The sequence below is a fragment of the Mangifera indica genome, chromosome 6 (assembly GCF_011075055.1).
Source record: "Mangifera indica cultivar Alphonso chromosome 6, CATAS_Mindica_2.1, whole genome shotgun sequence".
NCBI classification, from domain to species: domain Eukaryota; kingdom Viridiplantae; phylum Streptophyta; class Magnoliopsida; order Sapindales; family Anacardiaceae; genus Mangifera; species Mangifera indica.
Window position 1 is genome coordinate 9591618 of NC_058142.1, and position 8679 is coordinate 9600296.

An 8679-nucleotide genomic window follows, 5' to 3' on the forward strand; every position below is an offset into this window, starting at 1 on the left:
TGTGGCTCATTCCAAACCCATTCCTCATATTTGGGAGGAATGGGCTGGCCAAGTGTGGTATAGTTAATTTCTGATGCTTTTAAACTAGCGAGGGTTGGCCCCAATTAGGTCAGTAATCATTTCAATGAATTCTTAATATCTCCTGTTTTTGACTTCTTAATTGCTAGTTATTTAGTAACTATGGAAGTTTAAGGTTTTTTTGTTTTGTTTTTGGGGTCTAAACAGATGTAATACATTGCTCATTTTTAAAGGAAAAGGGGAAAAAGAGAAGCATAGAATGAATACTTAATGGAAATTATGAGGTGGATCTAGCATTGAAACAAAATCCACCAGCTAGCTAAGAGATTACAAAGCTGAAAATTTGCTCAATCGACTTGGTATATATGCAATGAGTTTACACATCAATTTTCTTTGTAAGGTGCAAATAAGATGGATGAGTTGTGTCCACCAAATCCGAATGAGTTCGACAATGCAACTTTTATGTCCAAACATTCCTTCTTGGAGCCAACAAGCACTTTTCTGTCCTGAAATTTCCAAATGTTCAGTTTAAGATACTCTTCAAGCAAATACCTTTATTATAAGTTCAAGTATAGAGCGCATACCACATATTTGTCTGGATTTTCCAGATTGAGGTTTGGATGTAGCCATCCTGTCTTTATTGCCTACGTTGAGAAAAAAAAAATCAATTCAGAAACATCCACATGGAAAATTAATTTAGTAGTGAAACCAGCTATCTGATTACCATAACTGTGGCAACTGCTTCCACAGCACCTGAAGCTCCCATAAGGTGACCAATCATGGATTTTGTGGAGTTCACTTTTAGCTACATATTTTAGGAGTCAAATAAAGCATGTCAAAAAGCAAATAAAATGAAACACGCAAGTGATTGTGCGCTTTCATTTTACCTCAGGATTCTGGCCAAAACATTGCATTAAAGCTTGGTATTCTATCAGATCACCCAGTGGTGTTGATGAAGCATGCGCATTTATGTAGTTTACATCTTCTCTTGCGACCCCATATTGTGCCAAGGCCTTCTCTATGCAGGAAACTATACCCATCCCTGAATTTAAGTAGAAAGAAATATTAGACAAAAACTGAATTACTGGTTCGAGGAAGTTTAGAAAACCTGAATGCTGACCATCAGGATGAGGCTCAGCGATGTTGTAAGCATCAGAACTGAAGCTTCCACCCACAAACTCTGCATATTATTTTGCACCTCTTCTCTGTCATTTTATTGAGAGTAAATTCATGACCTTATGATAGGGAAAACCCTTTTCAAGAACAGAAATTATTCACAGCAAGTTCACCTTAGCATGTTCCATCTCTTCTAAAAGCAAAACTCCAGCTCCTTCTCCCACAACCAATCCATCACGATCCTGATCAGTTGCAAAATATTAACTCAACTTAATTGGAATATGGTAGTTCTTAAACATCAGAAAGGATTTCTTTTTAAAATAATGTTAGTTGGTGCTTAAAAAGGAAGCTTTCTTTAAACATAATGCTTACGTCCATACAAGAGAGATCATTAATTTATAATAACCCAAGATTTTATATAAATAAGAAGAAAAGAATGGATCATGAATGAATTACAGCATCCCAGGGGCGCGAAGCTTTAGTTGGATCATTATTTCTCTCTGAAAGGGCTCTGCTGGCCACAAAACCTGCTAAGCCTGCAGCTCCAATAATCAAGAAACTAAACATGATAAGTTCTTGTGCTAGCAAAAAGATTTGAAGAATGCTAATTGCTGCTCCATTTGAAATCATTATGACATACATACCTGCAGGAATAATTGCTGCATCAGAACCCCCACAAAGCATGATGTCCTGAAATTTGTCACAAGGCAGGTTTTAATCTCATGCCAAAGAGTTGGTACCAAAACAAATCAAATCGAAGTTCTAACTAATGAAGGATAAGATGAGATGAAAGTGAGCTGCTTACTGCATCACCCTTGATTATGTGATGTGCTGCATTGAGTATACAAGAGTTGCCTGTTGCACAAGCTGAAGAGATTGAATAGTTTGGCCCCATCCATCCCTGGAATTTTGAATCTTGTAATTAAGCTTGCAAAAACTGTTCTTCTACAATAATTGAACTAAGATATCTAATATACCAGGTCCATTCCTAACACTGCAGAACCTATATTTGTTGTTGTATAAGGTAAAGTAAAAGGGGGCACTTTCTTTAACGAAATCTTCGCTGCTTTTATTGCTTCATGATAAGTCTGTTCAAAAGCTAGAATACCATCAGAATCAGAGAGTTTTAAGTGAAAACTAGTACAAATCATCCAATTAAATCTTGCTAAGTTTTACAAGATTTTATTGAACAGAGATACAAATAACATTAAAAGGATGTTATTTACTTTCATGCCTCCCAATGCAGAGCCAATTAGAACCCCACATTTAATTTTATCAAATTCTCGATTGACTTGTTCAGTAACTCCACCATCTGTCAGGGCTTTCTTGCCAGCAGTGAGAATATAAAGCATGAATTTGTCTGCCCTCTTAGCATGTTTTGGAGATACCCAACCATCTGTTGAGAGAGATTTGATCTCTCCGGCAATTCTCTGTAAGATCAAGAAATATATGATAGTCAAAATGTATACTGTAAACAAAGGTATGATATTGAAATTGAAAAAACTGAAGAACATACAGTGGGAAACTTTGAACAATCAAAGCCCTCTATCTCGCTTATGCCACTAACACCTTCAAGAAGATTACTGTAAAATTCATCTGGATCATGACCAACTGGTGTCACTACACCCATACCAGTCACTGTAACTTTTCTCTGCAGCTTCTCTGTCTTGCGCTCGTCCTTATGTTGCAAAGAAACAGCTACAGTTTTGCCTAAAACCATATAGTATAATAGTCCTTATCATGAGATGCTTGATATACTTTAACACAGACAATTAACCCACATCGAGCTCTCTATAGAATGTCCCAGGACTTTTTAATCTATAAAAGCACTTACTGGAAAAACCATTGATGCTGCATCTTGATCTTGACAGAAGCTTCTTGTGTCTTTTTGGAGACTGGAATGCATAGAACTTTAAAGTGCGATGTTTCTCATAAGCTGCAGATGATTTGGAAGAAGCAAAAAGCCGACTACAAATAGGAGAGGATAGAGAAGAATAAGAAGCCATTGAGGAACACAAAACCAGTTCTTAACTAAGTTGGATGATTTATTGTTGTCATTATTCAGGAATCAAATATAATGATACGAATGCTACGCAAAAATCCCATAGCCACGGAAGTATGAAGATCATATAATAAGCATGAAACTAAACGAATTAACAAACCAAGATGAAATAATGATGAGCAAATACTATGCTCACCCAAGGTTTGGGAAAATCATAAGTTCCCACTATTAAACTACAAAATTTCACTTAAAATTTAGGTCTCTTAATGAAAAATAATCTTGATTCGGTTGAAAAAAAGTAAATTATTATATTATATCTATTTATTTCACTATTAAAAACTGTAAAATTATCTCTAAAAATAATAATTAACAATTTAGTCAAATTTAACAATCGAAATCACTTAAAAAAAGTGTCATTTTATTAAAGCGCATTAGTTAATATGCGATTTGATCAGATCTAGTGAGATCGCACCTTTTTGGTGTGATTTTGGTTGTCACTTGATGCTATCCAATGACTAAAGTTATAGTTAATGTGAGGTCTTGTCGGATGGCAATTCTATTGGCATGATTATAAATTGTATTTATCTACATGTTGATCATATTGAATTGCATTGGAAAAGGTGCGATGTGGTTACTAAAATTCAATGGTTAGTAGGGTTATGGTGCTTAGAATAACTCATTTTCTATGTGTGATTTATCCTAAAGAGGTGTGATTTCAATCAGATCGTAACCTTTTCAAGTGCAATTTTGCTTGAATATTACTCAATAAGGTGCAATTCTAACATCCGAAGTTGTCAAAGTTGCACCCAACAGTGTGATTTAAACTAGTCTACATCTTTCCAGATATGATTTGGCCTATATCACACTAAAAAATGTGTAATTCTACTTGATTTACCCTTAAAGAGGTGCAATCTCACCTCATCACACAAATCTTGGTTCAATTTTGACCAAATCACATCACTCTAGTGTGATCCAACAATTTGACATTAAAAGTGTTTTTTTTTTTCAAAATTTTATGATAAACGAAATTAGGTTATGGTTAAAATATTGTAATTTAAGAATTGAAGGGGTAAGAATTGTGCTTTCCCCCAACCTTGAGTAGACAACATAATTTACTGTAAATTTTATCCAATATTTGTTGGAATTTAAAGTGGCAGTATATTCTTAATGTAAATTGCTATGTCACTCCCAATGTTTAGTGAAACCATAAGTTCTCAAACATTGAATTCCTTAATAATAATTTTTTACCCAAAACCTAACTCTTTTAGAAAAACTTACAATCAAAGAGCATAAACATCACTTTCCTTTCTAAAATAAAATAAAATAAAAAACTCTAAGACAAAATCATTGGACCACATCGGAAATGATGCAATCTAGCAAAAAATGCACTCAAAGAGGTGCAAGCTCTCTTGATCTCACTTTTTCAGGTTTGAATTTAGTCGAATTTGATAAAATTGTACTTTTTTAGTACGATTTCACTTATTGGATCCAATTAGATTGCATGAAACTTTGATTATAGGTAATTTCACAAAATTTAAATAGTCAAAGATAATATGGTCTTTAACTTCTTTAACATTGTATTAGAATCCATCATTTTCCTTTAACATAAGTAGGTTTTAAGTGAGAATTTATAGTTGAAGAATTCAATAGAGAGGAACTCATAGTTTCACCAAAACTTGGGTGGGAAATTAATTTACTCTATATTATTATTAAATTAAGTGAAATTTTATTCTAATGTTACACATGTATGATAATAAAAGTGACTATTGTTTTCCCACCCAAGGTTTGCACTAAAAACACTCAAAATCTAACTTCATAAGCATAAAATTAACTTTTAAAAGAATATGATAAGGCCAAACAAGAGTTCTTGCCAAATCTTTGATACAATAATAATTTTTCACTCTTAAAGATTTCATGATAGATTCAATAAAAAGACAAGAATGCTTTTGATGATTGAGCTTGAAAGTTTTAACTTTTTATATAATTTTTTATAATTAAAATCCTCCTTCAAGTAATTTTCCCTTTTTTCTACATTACGAGAGAGATTCAAACTCTTCTAAGACTTGTTTACATTAATTTCACAGCCAGAGATCAAAATGGAAAAAGGCAACAAGATGCAATCATTTCTTTAATATTTTCAAAAAATTTAAAGCAACATATTGTTGGCATTAGACATTTTGCTCCATAAGCTTAATGTGTGTTGATATTCTCCCTTACTTGGAGGTCAATACTCTAAAACACAACATAAAGCATGTTTCTTTGTATCTTTATCAATTGTCCAAGAAAAAATTCTTTGGCACAAATTACATATATGCCAAGTGAAAAAAAGAGGAGAAGGGGATGGGGAAGAAATAAATGAAGAAAATGGCGTCACAAATTGATGGGGATATTGATGGTCATATAGACAATAATGTGAATATAGAAAGGCTTCTCTACCCATTTCTGGAAAGGTTATTCGACCTGGCAAGTCGTTGTTTCTTGTATTTAAACTTTTCATTTAGATTGGCTCAAAATTGCTTGCTTAGAAGCCATTCGATGGATGTTTAATGTTTGTTCTCTTTTCAACATCCCTTGGTTCATTAGTTTTATAGAGGATGATTAATTATAATGATGATTTTGGTTAAAATTTTGTTCTTAACTCAAATGTTTTGAACAAATTTGTTTTCTTTTTTTGTGAATATTGAATGACAAAATCATTCATGAGAGCTATTGTTCTTCAGTTCGTCGATAGGTGTGATTTAGTTAGGAGCTGGGTTTTGTCACTACTGACTGTTAAATAATTTAGGAAAGAAGAATGATGAAGATGAAAGAAGAAAAATATAAAATAGTTAGGAAAAAATTCACTGTGTTTATACCATTAAAGGTGTAACTAATATTAATCCTAATATATTTTGTACAAACTAATAAAATATCATTTGATTATTAAAAGTAATGTATGACTATAATGGATGGGTGGAAAAATGGACTTTTCAACCTTGAAGAGTGAGAAAATTATTGCATCAAAGTTTGAGTGAGAAATGGTATTTGACCATATAATAATTTATTGCCTTTTTTTTTTGGTCCTTCTCTTTCTCACCCTTTTCTTCTTCTTTACAGCCACCTGACACCATGTCGAGAGCCATTGATGCCAAAATTAAAGTCTTTAATCCTAATACGAAAGTCATATTTGTACCAAAAGTGGTAGAAGCAAGAATCATGGGTGTGGTATGGCACTCATATAATCCATATCAAAAGTAGGAGAAATAGTCATTTTAAAATGATCGAAGAGAAAGCAAAACTTCTTCGAGCCCTTTTCACATCCGGAAATGAGGAGCAATTTCAAGATATATATTCTCTCATTTGTACAGGAATAACATAACCACAGACCCATTTTTAGTTTCTGATAGGATTTCTCTTCACTAGCTGATGTATAAAATTGAAAACTTTGCACAAATTGACTATAAAAGCAACGATTAGAATATAAAAAGATTTAGATTGGTTTAGTACTATACCGTGCGAGAACACAAGTAAAGATAAGTTTGAGAATAAGAGAGACATAAGATTTTTTTTATATAGTTTAACCCTAGAACTAGAGTCTCTATATTTATGATGTTGCTACTATTGTGATTATTGTGCTAGAATATTACAACATATTATGTATAGTTGTGTTAAGTTAGATTATTTTCTCTCATCCCCTCTCCCGTCTTTCTCTTCCCCTTTTATTATGATTTATACACAAGGATCTTAAAGCGAAAATAACCTTTAAAACTCCCACGAGTGTCAAGTCTTGAGTATAACATTAACATACTATTAGGACTTTTTAATCTGTAAAATCACTTACTGGAAAAACCATTGTCGCTGCATCTTGATCTTGACATAAGCTTCTTGTGTCTTTTCGGAGACGGGAATGCATAGAACTTTAAAATACCATGTTTCTCATAAGCAGCAGATGACATGGAAGAAGCAAAAAGCCAACTACAAATAGGAGAGTATAGAGAAGAATAAGAGGCCATTGAGGAACACAAGACTAGGCTCAACTATATCGTTGGATGATTAATTATTAATATTCATGAATCAATTAAAATGATACGAATACTAAGCAAAAGTCCCGTATAGAGTTCCAAGTCTGCCACCGAAGTATAAAGATCATATAATAAGCATGAAACGAAACGAATTAACAAACCAAGATGAAATGAACAGGATCTATTATACATGACAGTCGGAAATTTTTCATGAAATGTGATTAAAAAAGAAGTTTATGACTAAGGAACATTGGCTATATAATATTTAATAAAACTATGTGCATAAATAACGATGTGTCATCATATGATTGAGTGTTATTTTATCTCTAATTTTTAACTTTCTAATCATATGATAACACGTTATTGTTTATACATATAATTGTATACAAAGATTATGCCTACAACATTACTCTATGATATTAGTTAAATATTTTAGTTCTTAAAATATCAAATACTTTTTGGTAAAATATAAATGGATAATTGTCTGTTTGAGGTAGAAAATATTTTAATATATTTGAATTTTATGCATTAATATTTATTAACTAAGAGTATAATTATTCCTTTATTGATTTTAAGATAAGCTGAATTTTTAGGAAATTTGCTTGATGATGTATCTAATTTATGCCATAAGGAAAGGAACCTATAGAAATTAATTTACTCCAAAGAGAATAACTTCTTTGAGTAAATACTATTTCACACCCAAGGTTTCAGTAAAACACAAGTGCACAATATTTAAATTTTTAAACTATCAAATTTCACTCAAAATTTAATTTTGTTAATGGAAAATAGTCTTGATAAGGTGTAAAAAAAACATAAATTGTCATATCATCTCTACTTATTTCACTGTTAAAAATTATTAAACTATTCCTAAAAGTTAGAACTATTGATCTAATCGAATTTGGTGATCAAATTACACCAAAAAGGTGGCATCTTCCTAGATCACACTAACTATTGTACAAACTTGCAAAATTTAGCTAGATCACATCTTCTTTGTATGATTTTGGTCGGCACTTGGTGCAATCCAATGACCAAAACCATAGTTAATGTGAGATCTTATCGGATGTTACCTTAATTTGTGTAATTATTAACTTAACCTAAGTGTTATTCATTTTGAATAGCATCAAGAAAGGTGCAATGCAATTACTAAAATTTCACGCTTAGTGTGATTATGGTGCCTAAAATAACTCATTTTGTAAGTGTGATTTAAGCTAAAGAGATGCAATTCCAATCAAATCATCACTTTTTCAAGTGCAATTTGGCTTGAATCCTATTTGATAAGGTGCAATTGCAATGTTGAGAGTTTTCAAATTTGTGCCAGACAGACATGATTTAAGCAAGTTTGCATCATTTAATTATGATTTGGTCTATATCACACTTAGAAACGTGCAATTATAGTTGATTTACATGTAGAGAGGTGCAATCTCATTGGATTACACCTGTCTTGTTGCGAGTTGACCATATCAAACTTTTCAGATATGATAAAATGACTTGACATATTTTTTTTCCAAAATTATAGGATGAAAAACTAACATTAGTTTTTTT

The 8679-nt window shown here is 32.1% G+C and overlaps 1 pseudogene; it reads right to left on the reverse strand.

The window, feature by feature from the left end:
• Nucleotides 1-273: 273 nt before the first annotated feature.
• Nucleotides 274-3401, reverse strand: LOC123218417 (annotated as a pseudogene).
• Nucleotides 3402-8679: the final 5278 nt, after the last annotated feature.